This window comes from Aotus nancymaae, unplaced genomic scaffold (assembly GCF_030222135.1).
Source record: "Aotus nancymaae isolate 86718 unplaced genomic scaffold, 86718_ANA_hifiasm-v0.15.2.pri h1tg000008l, whole genome shotgun sequence".
NCBI lineage: Eukaryota > Metazoa > Chordata > Mammalia > Primates > Aotidae > Aotus > Aotus nancymaae.
The window spans coordinates 2,747,082-2,773,645 of NW_026988419.1; the positions used below are offsets into that span (position 1 = coordinate 2,747,082).

At 41.5% G+C, this 26,564-nt stretch overlaps 1 protein-coding gene and 2 non-coding genes across 4 annotated transcripts in view; 2 read left to right on the forward strand and 1 right to left on the reverse strand.

The window, feature by feature from the left end:
* Positions 1-26,564, forward strand: part of PDE6D (phosphodiesterase 6D) — a 59,310-nt gene that overhangs the window by 7,165 nt on the left and 25,581 nt on the right. The gene's annotated exons all lie outside the window — the stretch shown is intronic.
* Positions 14,822-14,925, forward strand: LOC135273754 (small nucleolar RNA U13). The gene has a single exon (XR_010341563.1). It is a non-coding gene; the product is annotated as a small nucleolar RNA U13 (small nucleolar RNA).
* On the reverse strand, positions 21,068-21,169 carry LOC135273709 (U6 spliceosomal RNA). Its single transcript, XR_010341524.1, has one exon. It is a non-coding gene; the product is annotated as a U6 spliceosomal RNA (small nuclear RNA).

Genomic DNA, 26,564 nt, shown 5'->3' on the forward strand with positions numbered 1-26,564 from the left:
ACAAACATATGAAAAAATACTCATCATCACTGGTCATTAGAGAAATGCAAATCAAAACTACATTGAGATACCATCTCACGCCAGTTAGAATGGTGATCATTAAAAAATCTGGAGACAACATGCTGGAGAGGATGTGGAGAAATAGGAACACTTTTACATTGTTGTTGGGAGTGTAAATTAGTTCAACCATTGTGGAAGACAGTGTGGTGATTCCTCAAGGACCTAGAAATAGAAATTCCATTTGACCCAGCAATCCGATTACTGGGTATATATCCAAAGGATTATAAATCGTTCTATTATAAGGACACATGCACATGAATATTCACTGCAGCACTATTTATAATAGCAAAGACTTGGAACCAACCCAAATGCCCATCGACAACAGACTGGACAGGGAAAATGTGGCACATAATACACCATGGAATACTATGCAGCCATAAAAAACGATGAGTTTGTGTCCTTTGTAGGGACATGGATGAACCTGGAAACCATCATTCTCAGCAAACTGACACAAGAACAGAAAATCAAACACTGCATGTTCTCATTCATCGGCGGGTGTTGAACAATGAGAACACATGGACACAGGGAGGGGAGCATCACACACTGGGGTCTTTAGGGGGAACTAGGGGAGGGACAGCAGGGGATGGGGAGATGGGGAGGGATAACATGGGGAGAAATGCCAGATATAGGTGATGGGGAGGAAGGCAGCAAACCACATTGCCATGTATGTACCTATGCAGCAATCTTGCATGTTCTTCATGTGTACCCCAAAACCTAAAATGCAATAAAATATGTATTTAAAAAAAATACAAGAATAGCTGGGCATGGTGGCACATGCCTGTAATCCCAGCTACTCAGGTGGCTGAGGCAGGAAAATTGTCTGAACCCCAGAGGCAGAGGTCGCAGTGAGCCGAGATCACCCATTGCACTCCAGCCTGGGCAATAAGAGCGAAACACCATCTCAAAAAAAAAAAAAAAAAAATTATCTGCCAGGCACAGTGGTTTGTGCCTGTAATCCCAGCACTTTGGGAGGCTGAGGAGGGTGGATTGCTTGAGCCTAGGAGTTTGAGACCAGCCTGGACAACATGGCAAGACCCCACCTCTACAAAAAAAAAAAAACACCCACAAAAATTAGCCAGGTGTGGTGGCATATGCTTATGGTCCCAGCTACTGGGAGGCTGAGGGGGCGCGGATCACCTGAGCCTTGGAGGTGGAGGTTGCAGTGAAGCCAAGATCGTATCCCACTGCATTCCAACCAGGATGACAGAGTGAGACCCTGTCTAAAATAATGATAATAGTAATAATAATAGACTCCTTATTCCCAATTAACTGATAAAAATTTAAAAGATTGATAATATTCATATCCTGAGAATGGCACTGTATGAAAATGAAATTTAAAAAAAAATTAGGCCAGGCACAGTGGTTCATGCCTGTAATCCCAACACTTTAGGAGGCCAAGGTGGGCAGATCACTTGAGGCCAAGAGTTTCAGACCAGCCTGCCCAACATAGAAAAACCCCCTTTCTATTAAAAATACAAAAAATTAGCCAAATGTGGTAGCACACACCTGTAATCCCAGCTACTTGGAAGGCAGAGGCAGGACAGTCGCTTGAACCCAGAAGGCGGACGTTGCAGTGAGCTGAGATGATACCACTGCACTCCAGCCTGGGCTACAGAGTGAGACTCTGTCTCAGAAAAAAATACATTAAAAAAAAAGAAAAAAAGATGCCAAGTTCACCCCTGTAATCCCAGCACTTTGGGAAGCTGAGGTGGGTGGATTACTTGAGGTCAGGAGTTCAAGGCCAGCCAGCCTGGCCAACGTGGTGAAACCCTGTCTCTACTAAAAATACAGAAATTCACTGGGCGTGGTATGGGCAGCTGTAATCCCAGCTATTAGGGTGTCTGAGGCAGAAGAATCGTGTGAACCTGGGAGGCCGAGGTTGCAGTGAGCCGAGATTGCACCACTGCACTCCAGACTCAATCTAACAAAAAAAAAAAAAAAAAAAAAAAAGATAATATTCAGTGTTCACAACTTTGAGGGAAAGGGGCATTCTCATTTGCTTTATGTGTGTGTTCGTACTGTCTGTAGGCAGTAATTAATATCTATTGAATGTTTTAACATAACTGTAGTAGAGTTTATAGCACAGTGGTTGAAAGCATGGGCTCACTTCCAAGATTTAGACTTACTGCCTTTACCATTGTGATTCTCAACAGAACACTCAGACTCTGAGCATCAACATCTGTATCTCATATCATCAGAGGGTTGTTTTGAGAATTAAATGAAACTGAATAAAAGATGTTTGGTTCAGTCCTTGGCACATAGTAAGTAATATCTTCTGTCATTCATTTTATTAATAATTATTAATAGTAATGACAGGCCAGGTGTGGTGATTCATGCCTGTAATCCCAGCACTTTGGGAGGCCAAGGCAGGCGGATCGCCTGAGGTTGGGAGTTCGAGACCAGCCTGGCCAGCATGGCGAAACCCCGTCTCTACTAAAAGTACAAAATTAGTCAGGTGTAGTGGTGTGCAGCTGTAATCCCAGCTACTCAGGAGGGTGAGGCAGGAGAATCACTTGAATCCAGGAAGTGGAGGTTGCAGTGAACTAAGATTGGGCCACTGCGCTCCCACCTGCACAACAGAGTGAGACTCCATCTCAAAAATAATAATAATAATGATAATAGTGTTAATATGATTGTAAAGCCATTTATTTCTCTGAGATATAACTAATGCCTTCATTCTAGTTATATTTTCTTATAGAAAAACTATGGTATTTCTGTTTTGCCTTTGAAGAAATGATTCAATAAATAAGCATTGATGTATACCTCGTGTTTATCTTGTCTAGAAAATGAATCTCATTCTAATTTACGGCAGGTTAGCGACAAGAGTTTGGCTTGGAAGGTTTCTGAAAGCACCTTTCACTTGTGTTCTTACATTTCTTCTCCCATACATAGTTTGGTTCTGGAATCCCTATATCCTTTTTCTTTTTCTTTTTTCTTTTTTCTTTTTTTTTGAGACAGAGTCTCTCTTTGACACCAGGCTGGAATGCAGTGGCACAATCTCGGCTCACTGCAACCTCTACCTCCTGGTTCAAGTGATTCTTTGCCTCAGCCTCCTGAGTAGCTGGGACTACAAGCACACACCCCCATGCCTGGCTAATTTTTTGTATTCTTAGTAGAGATGGGGTTTCACTGTGTTAGCCAGGATGGTCTTGATCTTTTGACCTCGTGATCTGTCCTCCTCAGCCTACCAAAGTGCTGGGATTACAGGAGTGAGCCACCGTGCCCGGCCCCCTATATCCTTTCTCATAGTACCTTGATCTTTGACTTTGCTTCCAATCAAAAAATAATTGACTTTACATCTTCTATTTACTCATTTAGAATAAAGAATAAGAATAGTAGACTTATTAAGAACAGTCGACTATAGAACTTCTCTCGAATGTCAGTATTCCCAAATACAATTGCCTTGGCCAAATGTTAAAAATGAATTTGAGGTTTATTATTTCCCATAATATAGTTTTTGTCTGTCAACCCAAATTCTTGGAAAGCAACCAGACATACCACTCACATAGCCTCATTTCATGTAGATTGTGATTGGTAGCTTGTTTCCTCATGCATGGACTCGAGAATTTTTATTGTTATCCTGAATAGATTAAATGAATATGATGTCCTATTGATTATCTTAGGATTCTTTTTTTTTTTTTTTTGAGACAGGGTCTCACTGTCACCCAGGCTGGTGCCATCATAGTTCACTGCAGCCTTGACCTCCCAGGTTCAGGTGATCCTCTGCCTCAGCCTCCTGCGTATCTGGGACCGCAGGTGTTCACCACTACACCCAGCTAATTTTTGTATTTTTTCCTTTTAAAGAAAGGGTTTCACTATGTTGCCCATGTTGATCTCAGACTTCTGGGCTCAAGTGATCTGCTCACCTTGGCTTCCCAAAGTGCTAGGATTACAGGCGTGAGCCACCACACCCGGCCTTACTTAGGATTCTTAAACAGGCATTCCTGCTCTTTCTTTTTGGAAGGAATTTAGAGTATAACTAGATACTTACAGTCTTCTACTAACCTTCTAAGCTTCTTCCCAGGATTGTTTATATGGTTTATAGTGAAACATTATGGTAACTTCTGGAGAAAGGGGACAGAACACAATAAAACTCTCATGGAAAATTCCAGTTGTATCACCAGTACATTTGATAAAGGACTAGCAGTGGTTCTGAGGCTTGGAAGCTCTAGGCTGTTACTAGGGTTAACCTCAGTTTTGCCTCCCAGCCCTTACTTGTCAGCATTCTACACCCACAAATCCTCATGTTATGGGAGGATTTGACTTATGAACGTATAGACCTGTCCCTCCCTAGTCCTGAGCTAAAGCCTAGCATCAGAGAAAGGAATTGTAAAGGCCATCTTCTCCAGCATCCTGACTATTCTAATAATTGCTTGAATGCTTAAAACTCAAATTGTCAAAGTTTTGAGAGCAGCATTCTTTTTTGCTTTTGACCTGCTTATAATTTTGGAGCTGGGAAGAAAAGCAAGTATATTTTCTTACAGTTCAATATCCATAAATATTTCAATGGATTGGACTAAAGCATACTGTTTATGGTAAAGAAGGTGATGGTCTCACTGTAGGACACATGACAGCTTGTTTAGTCTACAGCAAAGAGAGGCAGGGGAAAGTGGAAGTGGTACAAAGGAGGGCTACTTGAAGTATGCCATACGTTCAATAATGGGGGAACTGAGGGGAGTTTGACCTAAAGATGAAAAGTGTTGGACAAGGGATGTGAGTATTCTCTTCTAAAGTTAAAAAAAAAAAAAAATGTTCTAAAAAGGAAGAATTAAATGTTGCTGTGTAGCTCTCAGAGGAAGTACAAGACTTAGGGGGTAGAAATTACAGGTGACAGAGTTTAGCCCAGTTTCTAACAATTAGTAGAGTTACCTGAAAAATGACATTTTCTAGAAAGTGTTTCATGCAGCAGATGGATGCCTGTCAAGAGTATTGCAGAGGGAAATTTTGTATGTATCAAATGTGTATTACAGTAGATAATCTCCAGAAATACTCTAAAATCCTTTCCCAAAACTACAATTCTTTGATTTGGTGACAGCCTTTTTTACTTAACAAGTACTCTTTTCAGCAAATATTTATATTGAGATATGTTCTATGCCTAAAATAGGCAAAACATTCTTTGTGACTTGATTGTTTCCTTTCTGTTTGTGATACAACTCTTTTCTTAGACTTTCAGTATTGAAGTATTTGATTTAGTGCATTCGTGGATACAACTGATTCAGAGTCAAGGAGAGCAATTATTGCCTCTGAAATTAGAAAACATTTAGAGAATGAAACATAAATAGCTCTAATATAAATTAACACTATAAATATAGCCATAAGAAGAAAGGGGTAGTCTAATAATATCTGATATACTGCTTTTTGGTTTTTAAAGAACTTTGATATATTACAACAACCCTATTCATTATTAGCCTCACATTATAGATGAAGGAATTGAGGATTGATGAGGTTGTCACTTAGATGAAGGCAGAGCTTTAATTTAAGTCTTGTTTTGTCCTTTTATAAAGTCCATGTTTTCTATGGTATACCATGATGCCTCTCTAGAGAATTTATTCTTTTGTTGCTGTATTATTGATTGAGTTTTAAAATTTTCTCAGCTCGGCTGAGCCAGGTGGCTCACGCCTGTAATCCCAGCACTTTGGGAGGCCAAGGTGGGTGGATCACTTGAGGTCAGGAGTTCCAGACCAGCCTGGCCAACATGTCAAACCCCATCTACTAAAGGTATAAAAATTAGCTGGGCATAGTGGTGCTCACCTGTAGTCCCAGCTATTCGGGAGTCTGAGGCACAAGAATCGCTTGAACCCAGGAGGCAGAGGTTGCTCAAATAAAAAAAAAATTTCTCAGCTCACTGCATGCAGCCTTAACCTCCCAGACTCAAGTAGTCCTCCCACCTCAGCCTCTCAGGTAGCTGAGACTACAGGCACACACTATCATGCCTGGCTAATTTTTGTTTTTTTTTGAGATGGAATCTCACTCTGGTTGCCCAAGCTGGAGTGCAATCGCACAATCTTGGCTCACTGCAACCTTCACTTCCCAGGGTCAAGCGATTCTCCAGCCTCACTCTCCCGAGTAGCTGGGATTACAGGCGCCTGCAACCATACCTGGCTAATTTGTATTTTCACTAGAGATGGGCTTTCACCATGTTGGCCAGGCTGGTCTTGAACTCCTGACCTCAGGTGAACCACCCGTCTCAGCCTCCCAAAGTGCTGGAATTACAGCTGTGAGTCACCACACCCTGACAATTTTTGCATTTTTTTAGAGTCCGGGTGTTGCCATGTTGCCCAGGCTAGTCTTGAACTCTTGGGCTCAAGTGATCTGCCTGCCTTGGCCTCCCAAAGTGCTGGAATTAACAGACATGAGCCACCGTGTATAGCCCTTTTCTCAGTGTTTAAGTCACAGCCAGATTTATTTTCCACTTGAAAATTATTCTCTTCTAATGTGGTAATATCCCCTATATTATTATATTTTTCTCTCAACTCTCCAGATACAGAGGGTAGGGTTTAGCTCAGGATAATGAATTTTGTTAACAATTAGAGTTACCTGAGGAAAAAAAGACATTTTCCAGAAACTACTTAAGCGGCAGATGGATATATTCTTGTTTTCATTTTTTTCCATCTTAAGCACAGTCCTCTTAAGCATCTCCGTAGTCAAGAGATAGGGGTCTGATTAGCAATTTCAGTGATGATCAAACATAGGAGGTTGTTACTCAAGTCTGATATGCACAAGATTGTGTCCATATAGTTTTGTCCAATAAAGTAACACAAAATTTGTCCCACATCGAAGTTGTTTTCAGATGAGCAATTCAGACAATCTCATTAATAGGGGAAAACAGTGAAAAAGTCTTGGATATTAGCATGGATAAACAAGATCACTTGGCTTTATTCAGAATACTCAAGGCTACCTTGTGCCCAGTTTATTTCCGTTTCATTCTGAAACCTTTTCCTTAAACGTCTATGAAAAATATTAGGTGAAAATATATTGTGGGTAGGTTATAAAACCAACCCAAGGGTTCCTGTTACAGAGTGTTATTATACATTTAGGGTTTGTTTTAAAGGTCCCTTAAGTATTTATGGATTGATAAAAGAATCTAACAGACTATTTCTTTTTCTGATTCTCTGTTTAAAAATGTGGATGAGGGGGCCAGGCGAGGTGGCTCACGCCTATAATCCCATCACTTTGGGAAGCTGAGGCGGGTAGATCATGAGGTCTAGATATTGAGACCATCCTGACCAAAACGGTGAGACCCCATCTCTACTAATAATAATAAAAAAAAAATTAGCTGGGCATGGCGGCGTGCACCTGTAGTCCCAGCTACTCGGGAGGCTGAGGTAGAAGAATCACTTGAACCCGGGAGGCGGAGGTTGCAGTGAGCTGAGATCGTACCACTGCACTCCAGACTGGCAACAGACCAAGACTCCATCTCAAAAAAAAAAAAAAAAAAGTGGTTGAAGCACACATCTGTGGTCCCAGCTATTTGGGAGGCTGAGCCAGGAGGATCACTTGAGCTTGGAAATTAGAGGTACCATGAGCTATGATCATGCCTCTGCATTCCAGCCTGGGCAACAGAGCAAGACCCCATCTATAAAAAAACTGTATAGATCTCTGTGTGTGAGCAAACTGTAGGATAGTCGTAACTATACCATGTGTGGCACTGCTACCTTGGTGACTACTCTGTGTGGAAAGTACAGTTCTTCACCAGGTCACTGCTAAAGCTTAAGAAAAAGGGGGCCAAGCACAGTGGCTCACGCCTATAATCCCAGCACTTTGGGAGGCTGAGGCGGGTGGATCATGAGGTCAGGAGTTCAAGACCAGCCTGGTCAAGGTGAAACCCTGTCTCCACTAAAAATACAAAAATTAGCCAGGTGTGCTGGTAGGCACCTGTAATCCCAGCTACTCAGGAGGCTGAGGCAGATAATTGCTTGAATCCAGGAGGCGGAGGTTGCAGTGAGCCAAGATCATGCCACTGCACTCTAGCACCTGCAACAGAGGGAGACTCCATCTCAAAAAAAAAAGAGAATTATCGTTGACTAGGATCTTAAAAGAAGAGGTGTTGCCTAGTTTACGGTAGTAGGGAGTAACAGAGAGGAAGGAAAGTATTTCAAGAGTGAGTTGGAGTCAGGAATGAGGAAGGATAAGGGTCAAACAAGTCCTTGGAATTCATCAAAATTTTATTTATTCAATGATATTTAAGAATCAACTGAGAGTCCCATGATACCTTATAGGTCATTGTGATCTTTTTAAGAATAAGAGATAGGGCCGGGCGTGGTGGCTCACGCCTGTGATCCCAGCACTTTGGGAGGCCGAGGTGGGTGGATCACGAGGTCAAGAGATCAAGACCATCCTGGTCAACGGGGTGAAACCCCGTCTCTACTAAAAAATACAAAAATTAGCTGGGCATGGTGGTGCATACCTGTAATCCCAGCTGCTCAGGAGGCTGAGGCAGGAGAATTGCTTGAACCCAGGAGGCAGAGGTTGCAGTGAGCCGAGATCGCGCCATTGCACTCCAGCCTGGGTAACAAGAGCAAAACTCCGTCTCAAAAAAAAAGAATAAGATAGTGGCAGGGTGCAATGACTCACGCCTGTAATCCCGACACTTTGGGAGGCTAAGGCATGTGGATCCCTTGAGCTCAGGAGTTTGAGACCAGGCTGGGCAACATGGTGAAACCCTGTCTCTACAAAAAATACAAAAATTAGCCAGGTATGGTAGTGTGCACCTGTAGTCCTGGCTACTCAGGAGACTGAGGTAGGAGTATCGCTTGAGCCCAGGAGGCAGAGATTGCAGTGAGCCAAGATCATGCCACTGCACTCCATCCTGGGCCACAGAGCAAGCCCTTGCCTGGGAAAAAAAAATAAAAAATAAAAAAGAATAGTTAAAGGAACAAATAAACTATAATATTTCAAGATTAGAAAATGAATTAAATAGATGAGGAAATAAAGTCAGCAAGAATAGATTATTCTTTCAAGAAATCTGGTGACCTAGGAAAGCAGATATTAAGGGAGCAGCTTGAATGGGTAGATATAATTTATTAAATAATGAAAATCACTTATTTAAGCGATCTGACTTTGTACAAGTCACTTAATATCTGTAAAACCAGGATAATGCATGCTGTTTGATGGAGATGTTATGAAATTTGAATGAAATAATACATGCCAACTCACTTTAAAAACCATAGCTCTGGCCGGGCGCAGTGGCTTACACCTGTAATCGCAGCATTTTGGGAGGCCAAGGTGAGCAGATCACCTGAGGTTGGGAGTTTGAGACCAGCCTGACCAATATGGAGAAACCCTATCTCTACTAAAAATACAAAAAGTAGCCGGGCATGGTGGTGCATTCCTGTAATGCCTGTAATCCTAGCTACTCAGGAGGCTGAAGTAGGAGAATCATTTGAACCCGGGAGGCGGAGGTTGTGGTAAGCCAAGATTGTGCCACTGCACTCCAGCCTGGGCAATAATAGCAAAACTCCATCTCAAAAAAAAAAAAACCCAGCCGGGCGAGGTGGCTCACGCCTGTAATCCCAGCACTTTGGGAGGTTGAGGCGGGTGTATCATGAGGTCAGGAATTCAAGACCAGCCTGGCCAACATGGTGAAAACCCATCTCTACTAAAAATACAGATATTAGCCGGGCTTGGTGGCACATACCTGTATCCTGGGCAACAGAGCAAGACTCCACTTCAAAAACAAAAAAACAAAAAAAAAACTGTAGCTTTCAAATGCACTATGCTTTCTATTACATTATTACATTATTACAATCATTATCTTTGCTTTAAAGTTTAGTATTGCTTTCTATTTTTCAAATTTAGAGATTTCATGTTTCGGGGTATCAGAAAAGCCAGAGCCTTAGTGATTCTTTCTTACTTCAGCTTAGATACCTGAAAGCCTTTTTTCACAATTCTGGAAATTTTTTTTTTTTTTTCAGATGGAGTCTCGCTCTGCCACCCAGGCTGGAGTGCAGCGGCGCAATCTCGGTTCACTGCAACCTCCGCCTCCCGGGTTCAAGCAATTCTCTGCCTTAGCCTCCTGAGTAGCTGGGATTACAGGCACCTGGCACCATGCCCAGCTAATTTTTTGTATTTTTAGTAGAGATGGGGTTTCACCATCTTGGCCAGGCTGGGCTTGAACTCCTGACCTTGTGATCCACCTGCCTCAGCCTCCCGAAGTGCTGGGATTACAGGTGTGAGCCACATGCCCGGCCAATTCTGGGAATTAATTGTGGCTCTTGGAGTGACAACAGAAGAAACCCACAGATGACACTTATATCCCACTGGAAAATCAAAATCATCGACTTTGCTTTTTTTTTTTTTTTTTTTTTTGAGATGGGGTCTCACTCTGTTGGCCACGCTAGAGTGCAGTGGCTCTGTCATCCAGGCTGGAGTGCAGTGGCACAGTCTTGGCTCACTGCAACCTCCACCTCCTGGATTCCAGTGATTATCCTGCCTTAGCCTCCTGAGTAGGTGGGATTACAGGCATGCATTACCACACCCAGCTTATTTTAGTATTTTTAGTAGAGACAGGGTTTCAGTTGGTCAGGCTGGTTTAAAACTCCTGACCTCAGGTGATTCATCCTTCTCGTCCTCCCAAAGTGCCAGGATTACAGGCATAAGCCACCATGCCTGGCCAGCTTTTATTTTTTTAAGAGTTACAATTTGAGGAAGTTGATTTTCCTCCCAATTCTATACCATTTTGTTTTTTGTTTTTTGTATTTGAGGCAGAGTCTCGCACTGTCGCCCAGGCTGTAGTGCAGTGGCACGATCTTGGCTCACTGCAATCTCCGCCTCCTGGTTTCAAGCAATTCTCCTGCCTCAGCCTCCAAGTAGCTGGAACTACAGATGTGTGCCACCACACCCAGCTAATTTTTTTTGTATTTTTAGTAGAGACGGGGTTTCACCATGTTGGCCAGGATGGTCTCAATCTCCTGACTTCGTGATCCACCCGCCTCGGCCTCCCAAAGTGCTGGGATTACAGGCGTGAGCCACTGTACCTGGCCTACTATAGCATTTTAGGAAAAAATTGGTGAAGGCTGGGCGCAGTGGCTTATGCTTATAATCCCAGCACTTTGGGAAGCCGAGGCAGGCGGATCACAAGGTCAAGAGATTGAGACTATCCTGGCCAACATGGTGAAACCCTGTCTCTACTAAAAATACAAAAATTAGCTGGGCATGGTGGCATGCACCTGTAGTCCCAGCTACTCAGGAGGCTGAGGCAGGAGAATTGCTTGAACCCAGGAGGCAGAGGTTGCAGTGAGCCGAGATCATGCCACTGCACTCCAGCCTGGTGACAGAGCGAGACTGTCTCAAAAAAAAAAAAAAAAAAAAAAAAAAAAAAAAAAAACCTGGTTGAAATTCAGGAATCTCTGAATGTAGATTTTGATAGGATTCAAGGCAATATCCCTGTGCCTTCAAATAACCTGAAAGAAACAGTGGCCCTTTTGGGAACATGCCCTTGGGAAAGGGCCTTATATTATCTCTTCTTCAATCAGGAGGTGCTGGGAAGCAAATAAAAGCACAAAGGGAGCCTCTAAGAATCTCTTTGGACATGTCTCTTCTAGCTTATTTCTGACCAGTTCCAGGCACCTAACTGTGCATGTCAGTAGGATAATGGGCTGACTAGAAAAAGAAAGGTTTGTTTCATTGTTTGATTTTGGTAGGGAGAAGACTGTGTTATGTTTCAAATACTGATATTTTTCTCATTACTAAATTACTTGCCTCCACTGTTTCTCAGGCCAGTTTAAATTTTGATTGTATACTTTCCAAGCACAGTAACTTTGCCAGTACAAGAGTATTATTTCACAGGGATATCACCACTGATTACAATGCTGCATATTATGTTTCAAGGATACTGAAACTTGGGTTCTCAGGGATCCATTTATATTTCTCACCTTATCCTCCATAAATGGGAAAATCACTGGAAAATCATTGGATGGGGAAATACATTTAAATGTCTGTGAATTAGAATTGGTTCTTAAGAAGGTACTAAAGTCAGAATGGTCTGTATAACCAACACTAAGGCAGAAGCGTAAGAGGGCTCTGACATAAGTGGTATTTAAAAATTAATGAAGAAGGTGTGAGTTAGAGAAGAAAATGCGTTCAGAAAGGGAACAAGGAAGAGAGAGTTTGAGAGGGGAGAGATCATAAAGGAAGAGTGTGAAAGATGGAGAACAGGAAGAAAAAGAAAAAGACACAACCAAAAACTATGAAAGCAGAGTAAAGAAAGACAGCCCTGTAATGAAAATGCTCAGAATACCACCAAATAAAAACTCCCTTTGTTTACTGCTAGTCGTTGCAGCTGCTTCCACCCCAAAGTAATGAGAAGGGAGAGGTTTTTCTTTATGCCTGTGACCTTGGTTTTGAAGCTTTGCTTCATATTGCTCTGCTCTACCATAGTAGACATTAGCATATATCATTATGTGCTTAGTCAGCCATTTTGCCTGAAAAATATACTTACCTTGAAATTACTCAGAGCCACATCCTCATATATAATTTATGAGTACTCTGTCAAGTCATGAATTCAAACTTAATGCAGAATGGGCTTTTAAATTCTAATGTATTGTTACTTGCAATTCAGCTGACTGATTTAGCTCTTCTCCTTAGGGAGAGTGGAGGTTTTTTGGTTGGTGGGTGGGTTGGTTTTAACTTTTCTTTTTCTTTCTCAGTTCTAGGTTTAAGTTGCCCACCCACCACTTTATTTTTTTATTTTTTTTATTTTTTTTAGAGATAGAATCTTGCTTTGCTACCTAGGGTGAAGTGCAGTGATGAGATCATGGCTCACTGCAGCTTTGAACTCCTGGGCTGAAGCAGTTCTCCTGCCTCAGCTTTCTGAGTAGCTGGGACTACAGGCATGCACCACTGTACAGTTAATTTGTCTCTCTTTTTTTTTTTTTTTTTTTTTTTTTTTTTTTTTTTTTGTACAGATGGAGTCTCACTATGTGCCCAGACTGGTCTTGGATTCCTGGGCTCAAGCAGTCTTCCTGTTTTGGCCTTCTAAACTGTTGGGATTACAGGCATGAGCCACTGCACCCAGCCTAAATTGCCCTTTCTACAGTCTGCTGGTTTGGCTCCCAGACACTCTTCAATAAGCCTTGCTTTTTGGTTGCTAAGCCTGAAAGAGAATTCTAATGAACTCTCTGACTTGCCCTCTATTGCTTAGTGTGGTTCAACACATATTTGAGTGCCAGTTACATGCTGAGCACTGAGAAGAGAAAGATAAATAATACAGTGTCAGTAGAATTTGACTTGCAAACTAATATATTCATAGTACTCTCTGATAAGTACTATGACACAGGTATAAACAAGTGGCCAGAATAGGAGGTAATGCTGTAACAGACAGCACACTGGAGACTGGAATGGATGGCAGAGACTGGACACAGTGTCTTCGTCCACTAAGCCTTGATTTGCCATCTTGACTTCTTTACCTGAGGCATAAAGCAATTTGTTATACCTGCTGGCCTCCTGGTTACCTGTTGATTTCTATCAAACTATCCTTTCTGTTGACAGCCTTCCTTATCTCACCTTTCTCTGTTGTCCTTTTAACCTATTAATAGTTCATTAGCAAAAAATTAATATTCCCAGACCTATTTACAAAGCCTAAACTTTCAGTGTTCCTCAGAATGTGTATGAGAATGGAAGGAGGTTTTGTTGTTGTTGTTGTTGTTTTTGTTGTTGGAGACAGGGTCTCCTCTGTTGCGCAGGCTGTAGTGCAGTGGCGCGATCTTGCCCTCAGCCTCTCAAGTAGCTAGGACTAAAGGCGCACACCACCATATCTGGCTAATTTTTTTTTGTTGAGACACAGTCTCACTCTGTTTCTCAGGCTGGTATCAAACTCCTGGGTTCAAGTGATCCTCCTAACTTGGCCTCCTAAAGTACTGGGATTGCAAGCTTGAGCCACTATACCTGGCAAGACTTTTTATTGAACACTCACACAAGACTAGACTAAGACCTTGTCAAGAGCAAAAGTCATATCTTACTCTTCCTGCTTCCTAGAACAATGCTGCTTAAACTATGGCTAGCGAACAATCAGGTTTTTGCTTTAATCCTTCATAGACCAATATGTTTGTAAAATACAGTAAAATGAATTATTGGAAAAATAACATAAAGCCAGGCCTGGTGCCTCATGCTTGTAATCTAGCACTTTGGGAGGAGTTCAAGACCAACCTGGGCAGCATAGACCCTGTCTCGACAAAAAAATTTAAAAATTATACAGGCGTGGTGGCACACGCCTGCAGTCTCAACTACTCAGGAGGCTGAAGCAGGAAGATCACTTGAGCCCAGGAGTTTGGGGTTACAGTGAGCTATGATCACACCACTGCACCCCAGCCTGGGTGACAAAGTGAGATCCTGTCTCTAAAAAAAATTGTTTTTAAAGAAAAATGACATAAAATAAAAGCTTTTAAAAATTATTGAAATCAGCAAATTATTCTGCTGTATTATTATTAGAAACTTTTTTTTATAAGAGACATGGTCTGGCTATGTTGCCCCGGCTGGAGTGCAGTGGCTATTCACAGGCATGATTCCCCTACTGATCAGCACGGGAGGTTTGACCTGCTCCGTTTCCGACCTGGGCCGGTTCACCCCTCAGGCAACCTGGTGGTCCCCCACTCCCGGGAGGTCACCATATTGATGACTAACTTAGTGCAGACACCCGATCGGCATAGCACACTACAGCCCAGAACTCCTGGGCTCAAGCAATCCTCCCACCTCAGCCTCCCGAGTAGCTGGGACTACAGGCACTTGCCACCGCACCCAGCTACTATTAAAAACTTTAAACACTATCCTTTTGTAGTTCATGAGCATGATGATTGGGTGTTCACGCGCTTGTGTGAGATGTGCCACCCTTGAACCTTGTTACAACGTCGGCACATTACCCATCTGACCTGAAGAAAACAAAAAAAAAGAAGGGAAAAAAAAAAAACGTTAAATACATGTCACAGGCTGGTGGCAAATGGATTCATAGACCAGCACCAGTCTATGGGCCACCTTCTAAGTAGTACAGCTGTGGAATCCCCAATATTTGTGCCTGATACACAGTACCTCAGCACATGTTTGTGCAACAAATACTTGAATGAGATGGTTGACATGATTATAGTGGTAGACAAAGAAAAAAGAAGAATAGAAGCTCTCTTTGGAGAGTTGGAAGGAAATGATCACGTGAGAAACTCAAGATTACTACAATAATGCTACTCTCCCGCTGGGTGCAGTGGCTCACGCCTGTAATCCCAGCACTCTGGGAGGCCGAGGTGGGTGAATTATCTGAGGTCAGGAGTTTAAGACCAGCCTGACCAACATGGAGAAACCCTATGTCTACTAAAAATACAAAAAAATTAGCTGGGTGTGGTGGCGCATGCCTGTAATCCCAGCTACTCGGGAGGCTGAGGTAGGAGAATCACTTGAACCTGGCAGGCGGAGGTTGCAGTGAGCTGAGATCACGCCATTGCACTCCAGCCTGGGCAACAAGAGCGAGACTCCATCTCAATAATAATAATAATAATAATAATAATAATGCTACCCTCCATGTAAAACAAACTTTTTGTCATTCACTCTGAATACCGTTCTTTGGCTCTCTAGCAAGACAAATAAATACTAATAAATCCTCTGTCTGAATTTCTGAAAAATGTAGTTTTGATCTTGCTGAATATGTAAAACTTGCTCTAAATGACTGTACAAAGATGTCAACCTGTTTATCTAAACTAACTCTCGTGAGCAGACCTACAGTTGGCTAGGATTGATTTCAAATATTAACACCTGCTCTTAGAACCAGTGCATTTCTCCATGTTGTAGTATAGATCATACTGCCAAATGCTTTCTCTGCCTGCAATTTTCTTTTTTTTAAAATAGAGATGGGGTCTCACTATGTTGCCCAGTCTGGTCTTGAACTCCTGGGCTTAGGCAATCTTTCCAGTAATCCTCCCTATAATCCCAAAGTGCTGGGATTACAAGTGTGAGCCACTGCACCTAAGATCTCTGTCTGAGATTTTCTTGTTTCCTCTGTGTCCTCTCAGAAGATTAGCTGAATAGGGTAAGAAATAGTTTTATGAAAAACTTTGAAACAAACAAGTCTTCTGTGTCCATTAAGATAGTTTCAGGTTGCTTACAACATTGTAAGTCTTCAGTTCTTAAAACCAAATTGTTAGGCCAGGTGTGGTGGCTCACACCTGTAATCCTAGAACTTTGGGCGGCCAAGGCAGGTGCATCACTTGAGGTCAGGAGTTCAAGAATAGCCTGGTCAACAGGGTGAAACCTTGTTTCTGCTAAAAATACAAAAATTAGCTGGCATGGTGGTCCCCACCTGTAATCCCAGCTACTCGGGAGGCTGAGACAGGAGAATCACTTGAACCCAGGAGGCAGAGGTTGCAGTGAGCCGAGATCACACCACTGCACTCCAGCCTGGGCAACAGAGCAAGACTGTCTCCAAAACAAAAATTATTAGTCCTTAAATCCCCTTCAGATAAAAAAAAAAAAATCATGGTTTCATTCAAGGCATAGAAAAGAGGAGGTCTACTTTTTAATAGCCGCAGGTATAGCTATTCTCAGTGGAGATTATTATTTTGAAATATTTAAGCTCACGATATTTAAGTGCAACCTCTAACAGGGAAGTTTTGTTATCATAAATGGAATTTTGTTTTCAGTGTGGATCAGTACAAATTCAATGACTCAATACATTATCTTCCTTCTTTACTAAGCATCTCCCCAAGAGAACATTGTTAGGAAGGGTAAAAGGGCCATTTCCATGGTATATTTGAGGGAGTCTGCTTGCCTTTCTCACCCTCTCATCAGTTCCTCAGCTCTTGTAGCTCTGGAGGAATGTCGTCACAAAGGTAGCCAGGACCCTGCAGTTGCCTGGAGCCTCTCTGTTCCCAAGGGTAAATAGTGAGAACAGACTTCTGTCTGAATGTTAGCTATGTTATTTACCAGCTGTGAGTTCCTAAGAAAGATATTTGACTGCTGGGAGCACCACTATTTTATGTGGGTATGAGTATTAAATAAGATTGAAAACTAGAAAAGAGGGGCTGTTAGCACAGTACATGACATACGTGTTGAAAGCAGGTACGCAAATATTAGCTCTTTTACCCTGCCTCCTCTTTCTTTAAGGACTGTCTTTAAACTATGAATATAGCTAGATGCCAGATAGGGCTAGAAATATTGTTTACCTTTTTCCCGGCCTTATGCTGTCAGCAATTAAGTTAAACAAGACTGTTAGAAAGCTAGCCCTGAGAAATGCAAAATAGTTAAGACTTTGTCTGCATTGATGATGAACCATAGGTTAAGAATTATTGATTTATAGCCATCGTTGGGCTAATACAATTAATGGGATTTCCCTTTAGCCTTTGGAGGTTTTATAGAAACTCAGAAGACAGACCACAACCTTAGTCTTAGACTCATTTCTGTTGCCTCCATTCTAATGTATTCATGGACCAGGTTGTCAGGCAACACTCTATCACTTGAATATGGAAGAGATCATCCACTCAACTGGTATCAGATCTGTTACCTGGACATTGTTATGGCTTTATGACTTTTATATAGTTTGATGTCGTTCAGTAATTTCTGGAAAGCTTGCCTGAGCTAGAAAATAGTGTCACTAGCCTTGCTGCATGTCCTTTTTGTAAATATGCCTTTTACCCATTAAGGGTATATAAAAAAGATTAAAAATCAAGAGTCCCAAAAGTATATGGGTTTTGACCTGTGGAATACACTAGCAGCATAATCTGATCTGGCATCTTGTATCCTGTAGTATTTGGAAATGCCTTTCTAATCTCATGTCCTAGAGGAACTACTTTTTCCTGGCCTTATGCTGTCTGCAATTAAGTTAAACAAGACTGTTAGAAAGCTAGCCCTGCGAATGCAAAATAGTTAAGACTTTGTCTGCATTGATAATGAACCATAGGTTAAGAATTATTAATTCTTGTACCACGAATGTAGGGATCATGACTTATTCATCTTACATCCCTCAGTCTCTCCCTGGTACAAACTGGGTTTGCAGGATAGTTGGGGGTGTCATATAAATTTTAAAAATCATGGATGTTAGAATCAGGCAGTCAAAAACCAACTGGACCACTTAGTGGCTTTGTGACCTTTGAGCAATGAAATGAAGCAAAAACTTACCATCCTCAAACCACAGATTCCTCACCAATGTAAGGGCTGTAATAATAATGCCTATTTCATAGGGTTATGTGGACTAATTTATATATGAATAATATCTAAATTATTAGCATACTATCTAGTACTCAGTACATTTTAGCCATCATCATTTACTGTATAGTAAATAGGTACTGAATGTGAAGGCTGCATACATTTCTGCCAAAGTTTTGTATACCTAAGTGATGTGTAACACAAATCATCTGACAACAGAATTCTTTCCATATCGTGGTAAAGCCTTCCCCTTACTATCTTCTATTTATTTAAACCGAAATTTACTTGGATGTGACCCATTTGATAAGAATCAGCTGATGAAGTATACCAGCTGATTCAAATAATTGCTCCAGCTAATTTACATGAAGGTTTTCCTATTTTATTGTTTTTAGAAATTATTTTGGAGGTATAAAACTCTGGTAGTGACTTGCGAATATCTTTATATTAAATGTTTACCTTATTCTAAAAGAGACTAAACATTTCTTATTTCTATGGGAAGGCCCTCAGGGGAAAAATAGTTTTTTCCCTGTTTTGGGGACTACAGCTCTAACCTGCCTGGAAGCTTAGAAATTCCCAGAAGGGTATTGCCAAGAAGCCACAAAGGGATGTCGTGTTTGAGCTTCTTGCCATTCTTATTGCTTACATAGAGAAACATATGGGCAGTAGTTCACTGTTTGTTGTTAGTTTCTAAAGCACTGCCAGGAGAGACTTATACTCCTGGGGTCTCTTCATGTCCCCAGGAAGGAGTTGATGGAAGATGGTTATTAATCTACACCAACTTCAGTTTAGTAGCTTTTCTGGCTCCCAAACATGTGTTTGACAGATAAATAGATTCCACAGATCCCCTTATAATGCTTATTCCCTTTCCAGCATTGTAGCCATGGGTTTTTTTTAATAACAATTTTTTAGACATTTGATCTTTTTCTCTCACTGCCTACCCCTCTTCTCCCCCATGTTTGCTTGCTCACCTTTGTACACACAAATACAGAAGCTCCAATGGCTGTTTTTCCCCTGAAAAAAGTGTTATTCCAAACCTTTCCAATCTCTAAAATCTCATTTCCTAGAAATATCTTTTTTCCCTTTTTTCTCTTTAAAGTTGTTTTATTTATTTATTTTGAGACAGGGTCTCACTCTGTCGCCCAGGCTGGAGTGCAGTGGCACGACCACAGTTCACTGTAGCCTTGACATCTGGGCTCAAGCAATCTTCCCATCTCGGCTTCCCAAGTAGCTGGGACTACAGGCATGTGCCATCACACCTGGCTAATTTTTATTTTATTTTATTTTTTCTTTTTCCTTTTTTTTTTTTGAGATGGAGTTTCACTCTTGTTACCCAGGCTGGAGTGCAATGGCGCGATCTCGGCTCACCGCAACCTCCGCCTCCTGGGTTCAGGCAATTCTCCTGCCTCAGCCTCCTGAGTAGCTGGGATTACAGGCACGCGCCACCATGCCCAGCTAATTTTTTGTATTTTTAGTAGAGACGGGGTTTCACCATGTTGACCAGGATGGTCTCGATCTCTTGACCTCGTGATCCACCCGCCTCAGCCTCCCAAATTATTTTTTTCTTTTAAAAAAAAATTTTTTTTTTCTTTTTTAAGATGGGCTTTCACCATGTTGGTCAGGCTGGTCTTGAACTCCCGACCTCAGGTGATCCACCCACCTCGGCCTCCCAGAGTGCTGAGATTACAGGCATGAGCCACCGCACCCAGCCTATTTTATTTTTTTAATAGAGATGAGGTCTCTCTATGTTACCCAGGTTGGTCTCAGACTCCTGGCCTCAAGCAATCCTCATGCCTCAGCCTCCCAAAGTGCTGGGACTTCAAGCATGAGCCACCATGCCTGGCCTAGAAACATCTTTTAATTCCCAGCCTTAACCCTTTGTTCATCCACTGTGGACCACCCCTCCCTGTCTGGTGGTATAGAATATGGGATTTAGTGGCTATAATTTTTTTCTTTTCATTCTTTATGAGAGTCTTCTTTCCTAGTACCCTAAAGCTACTCTGAGTATGGTCTCTGAGCCAGTAGCATTGGCATCATTTGGGGGCTGGTTAGAAATGCAGAATCTCAGCTCCCACCCCAACCCTGCTGAACCAGAATCTGTATTTTAACAAGCTCTCCAGATGATTGGTATGCACATGAAAATTTAAGAAATCCCTGTTGTAAATCATCTTTTGCTCAAGGGTCAGGGATTAGGGGACACTTTGTCAAATAGTAGTTCTCCACCCTGGCTTCAGTGGAACCACTTGGGGAACTCTGAAAAATACTGATGCCTGAATTTCACCTCCAGAGATTCTAATTGGTTTGGTGGAAGGTCAGGTTCAGGAATCAGGAGTTTTAGAAGTTACCCAAGTGATTATAATAGGCAGCCAAGGTTGAGAACCACTGTTGTATATCGTTCTTATAATTTGCCGTAGCTTCTTATAATACAAGGTATATATAAGTTGATGTGGCCAGATGCAGTGGCTCAGGCCAAGGTTGGGGGAATCACTTGAGCCCAGGAGTTTGAGACCAGCCTAGGCAACATAGTGAGACCTTGTCTCTACAAAAAAAAAAATTAGCTAGGCATTCCTGTAGTCCTAGCTACACAGAAGGCCAAGCCAGAAGGATCCCTTTAGCCCAGCAGTTTGAAGCTACAGTAAGCCATGTGCAGCACTGCACTATCTACCTATCTGTCTGTCTATCTAAGATGCCATTTTAGACAGACAGACAGACTGACAGGCAGGTAGGCAGGTTGGTAGGTAGGCAGGTAGGTAGGTAGGTAGATAGATAGGCAGGCAAGGCTAATGATTAAAATATACTTTTACAATTACGTTTTTTGGGGAGAAATATTTAATATATGTGCATTAAAAATTAGAAATATATACATCAAAATATTAAATGGTAATCTCTTGGTTAATTCTTTTTTGTCCTCTGTTTTCTTTCTTTTTTTTAAGGGGCCATGCTAATCTTCTCTGTATCGTTCCAATTTTAGTATATGTGCTGCCGAAGCAAGCACTGTCCTCTATTTTCCAAACTTTCTATAATAGCCATTCCTTTGGTAAAGAATCCTTATATGTGTAAATATAATTATTAATAACTGTGATCACATTATACATATTTTGTAAACTGCTTTTTAATTTAAATAAATTTGTTATTCCTGTTCACATATCAATACATTATAAACATTTTATCATACCATTACACATTATTAGATAGGCTTTTATATTGTTTAAAGTGAATCCTGACCCAGGATAACTGAATTTTTACCTTACTTTTATTTACACATTGATATGAGGTTTTTAATAAATTGTTTAGCCAGGTGCAGTGGCTCACACTTGTAATCCCAGTACTCTGGGAGGCCGAAGTAGACAGATCCCCTGAGGTCAGGAGTTCAAGACTAACCTGGCCAACATGGTGAAACTCCATCTGTACTAAAAATACAAAAATTAGCTGGGCGTGGTGGCACGCACCTGTAATCGCAGCTACTGGGGAGGCTGAGGCAGGAGAATTGCTTGAACCCGGGAGGCAGAGATTGCAGTGAGCCGAGAACGTGCCATTGCACTCCATCCTGGGCAACAAGAGTGAAACTCGGTCAAAAAAATAAATAAATAAATTGTTTAATTCTTGAAAGCTTTAGTGTTTAGAAGTTGTCCTGGTCCACAGAAGGGGACATTTTTAAAAGGAGATATCTCTTGGGAGGCCAAGGCGGGCGAGTTGCTTGAGTCCAGGAGTTCGAGACCAGCCTGGGCAACATGGCAAAACCCTCTCTCTACTAAATACATACAAAATTAGCCAGGTGTGGTGGCGTACACCTGTAGTCCCACATACTTGGGAGGTAAAGGTGGGAGGATCACCTGAGCCCAGGAAGTTGAGGCTGCAGTGAGCTGTGATCGTACCACTGCACTCCATCCTAGGCAACTGGAATAAGACCCTGTCTCAAAAAAAGAAAGGATATCTGGAAGCGAGTTAGATCAGCCCTTCTCTAAGGCTTTTACAACAATCCTCAATTGAATACCATCTTTTTTTTTTGAGCACTTAAGCCTGACATATAGAGCTTGACTTCACTTTCTCAGAAGATGCTGCACCACAGGGAATTCTTAATGATGTTTGGATTGCAACCTTTGGTTAGAATTATATTTCTAAGCTTTCTCTTTAAATCTTTGGTTTAGGGCCAGGTATGGTGGCTCATGCCTGTATCTCAGTACTTTGGGAGGTGAAGGCAGGTGGATCATTTGAGGCCAGGAGATAGAGATCAGCCTAGAACAACAGAAGGAGACCCTAGCTACTGGAGAAGCTGAGGTGGGAAGAATCACTGGCACCCAGGAGTTCAAGGCTGCAGTGAGCTTCAGTTGTCCCGTTGTACTCCAACCTGGGTGACAGAGTGAGGCCCTGTCTCTAATAAATAAATAAACCTTTGATTTGGTTGGAATTGTGCTTCAAGACAACAAATATCTCTTATAGTTTGAGTTTCCTCTGCTTTAATATGTACATTATGTTATGGAAAGCTGGAGCAACATCTTGAAAACCTCAATGGTGTATGATTGGCCAAGCTATGTTGTAATCAAAGAAAATCAAGTACGTCTTTTTTCCCAAACCTTTGGGAATAAATACCACTCCACCAACTTCAACAAAAGAAATTATCTGCCCCCCGAAACTGTTTTGTTCTTGCCCCAGTCCACTTGCATTATAGGAGAAGAGAGTAATTTTGCTAATGGTCTCTTCACAATGAAAAGAAAAGAGACATGTTCTGTAATTAGGGAACTTTTATAAAGATGCACAGTGGCTTATTCTGCAGGAGAAAAGCTCTGTCATCATATTTTTACCTCTTTTAACCTTTTCTCTACCAGAATCTGTATATAAAAGTTTCAGAAATGCACAGTTTTTATTTTCAGAGAAACAGGCTTAATATTTTATTTAGAGTTGAATTCAAACAGAGCTTTCAAACTTAGCATTCTTGAAGAGAAAGATTACATGGCACATCATGACCTAAAGACTTCAGAAGTTGTACCTGTTGGTACCTAAAGAATGCAGGCTTCTTTGAGTAGTGTTTGATCCGAGTTTGTGCCTTAACCTGAGACTATGGCCCTATCGATGTTGGCTATCTTGTCTAGGTATGCAAATCAGGAAAATAAGAGACACCTGGGTATGGCACAGTGCTGAAAAATGATACAAGTCAGTGAGTGGATATTCAGCTTCAGAGGCATGTTTTAGACACTGATACTTATCTCACAAGGCCTGATCACAGGCAAGCTGAAGATGGTACTTTGTACAAGCCTCCATTATAGATAGTCCTTCTCATATTGTGTTGCAATTATTCTTTTACCTGGTGGTTTCCCTACCTGAAGAAGAACTCCAGGGACCATGTGCAGGAACCATGTCTTACTAATCATAGTATACCCTAGCCCTAAGTGTTCAGTACATGTTCCTAAGTGTTCAGTAAATGTTGGACAAATGAAATATTCAATTCAGCCTTCTTATACAAATCCAGATTAATTTGACTTTTGTTTTTTCTTTTTTAACCAATTACATGTTGATCATTACTTAATACCAATAAGTCTTTACACTACTATGCTTAACTAGTCTTTTTTTTTTTTTAAGTGTAGAACAACTGAAGTTGATAACTATTCTGGAGGAAAGATGGAGAAAAATAATTAAGAAACTTTGAACCTAAAATTATATCAAAATTTGAGAACCAGATTTATTTTTATTTCTTTGAGACAGAGTCTCATGCTGCCACCCAGGCTGGAGTGCAGTGATGCATTCTTAGCTTCAGTCTTTGCCTCCTGGGCTCAAGGGATCCTCCCACCTCAGCCTCCCAAGTAACTGGGACTACAGGTGTGCACTACCCTGTGACAGGCTAATTTTTGTCTTTTTTGTAGAGATGGCGTTTCACCATGTTTCCCAGACTAGTCTTGAATTCCTGAGCTCAAGGAATTCACTGTCCTCGGCCTCCCAAAGTGCTGGAATGATAGGCATCAACCACCATGCCTAGCCATATTTTTTTTATTTTTAGAGACAGGGTCTCACTCTGCCACCCATGCTGGAGGGCAGTGGCACTATCATAGCTCATTGCAGCTGTGGAACTCTGAGACTCAAGCAGTCCTTCCACTTAGACCTTCCAAAGAGCTGGAATTACAGGCATAAACCACTGTACCACCCACGGATTAGATTGTTAGACTTGCTTTATCTATGTTCAAAATGAAACTATACTTTGGAGGATATGTGTATGCTACGCTGCCTGTCAGCATAGTACTTTGACTCTTAAATAAGATGAAAACACAAAATTAAAGAGTATTTCTCGGGTCAAGCATGGTGGCTCATGCCTGTAATCCCAACACTTTGGGATTACAAAGTGTGGGATTTGGGAGGCCGAGGTGGGTGGATCACAAGGTTAAGAGTTTGAGACCAGCCTGGCTAACATGGTGAAACCACATTTCTACTAAGAATACAAAAATTAGCTGGGTGTGGTGGGTGTGCCTGTAATCCCAGCTATTCAAGAGGCTGAGGTGGGAGAATCGCTTGAACCTGGGAGGTGGAGGTTGCAGTGAGCCAAGATCATGCCATCGCACTCCAGCCTGGACAAGACTCTGTCTTGGAAAAAAAAAATTATATATATATATATTTCTCTGGACCTGGTATGGTAGTTCACACCTGTAATCCCAGCCCAGCACTTTGGGAGGCCAAGGAGGGAGGATCCCTTGAGGCCAGGCGTTCAAGCCCAACCTGGGAAACATAGCAAGACTCTGTCTCTGTTAAAAATATATATATATTTTTTTTCTGGCCACAAATGCTAATATATTAGATAAATTAAATGAATGAGATGCATGTTTCATTTTTGGATAACTAGCAAAGTTATTGCTCTAGAGTATTGTTTTGGCTTCCTAACCATTAGTCAAAAACTATCTATAGTTGTCAGCTTGGAATTTGTTCATCCTAAGTAATAGTTTTTTTATTTTTAAAAAGTAAGGCTGGGCAAGGTGTCTCATGCCTATAATGCCAATGCTTTGTAGGGGGAGGTCAAGGTAGGAAGATCGCTTTAGCCTAAGAATTTGAGACCAGCCTGGGCAACATATGTGAGATCCTACCTCTACAACAGAATAAAAATTAACTGAATGCAGTAGCACATGCCTGTAGTCCCAGCTACTCAGGAGGCTAAGGTGGAGGATTGATTGAGCCCAGGAGTCCAAGGCTGCAGTGATCTGGGAACATACTACTGTACTCCAGCCTGGGTGACAGTGAGAACTGTCTCAAAAAAATTCATATATATATGTGATTTAAGATTGGTCCAGAATATATACTACATTTTAGTATATGCTAAATTGCTATTTAAAATGACTTCCAGCCAGGCACAGTAGCTCACACCTATAATCCCAGCACTTTGGGAGGCTGAGGCCGGCAAACCACTTGAGCTCAGGAGTTCGCACAGCCTAGGCAACACGGCAAAACCCCGTCTCTACCAAAAAAAAAAAATTTTTTTTTTTTTTTTTGAGACAGAGTCTCGCTTTGTCACCCAGGCTGGAGTGCAGTGGTGTGAGCTCACTGCAACCTCCACCTCCTGGGTTCAAGCGATTCTGCCTTAGCCTCCTGAGTAGCTGGGATTACAGGTGCCTGCCATTATACCCAGCTATTTTTTTTTTTTTTTTTTTTTTGTAGAGACATGGCGAAACTCTGTCTCTACCAAAAATACAAAAATGAGCTGGATGTGGTGGTGAGCGTTGTAATCCCAGCTACTCGGGAGGCTGAGGCAGGAGAATCTCTTGAGCCCGGGAGGCAGAGGTTGCAGTGAGCCGAGATCACACCACTGCACTCCAGCCTTGGTGACAGAGCATGACTCCATCTCAAAAAAAAAAGCAGCAAAAAAAAGTCAACAAAAAATATCACCTGCATCTTTATCTCACTGCTTCCCAGCTATTTAATATTAAGGTTTTTAATATCTCTAAAACTTAGTTTTCTCATCCAGAAAATGAAGTAATAGAGGTAATAAGACCCAATTCACAGGATTTTTATATAGGTAAATCACCTAATACAGGGCTGGGCATACTGACTGTAATGAGATGAAGTATGAAGAAATTAGACTGAAATATTAAAAGTTTAAATGTAAGAGAAAAATAATAGTGCACACAAGCTAGTTAGAAAGCCTATATACTCAGGGAAAATAGTACATTTGGACAACGTTAATACTAATCTAGTGAGTACCTATTGTGTTCCAGATGTTCTATTAGTCTTATATACATTGCATCTTATTGAATCTTCACAAAAATCATGTATTTATTACATTATGGAGTTGAGGCAAACTAAGCCATAAGAAAGCCCAAGACCACTAAACTGTTAAAGGGCAGAGCCATGATTATACCCAGGGCTGTGAGACTACGCCTGTGCTTTAACCACATTGTATACTGATGGGAGGAAAG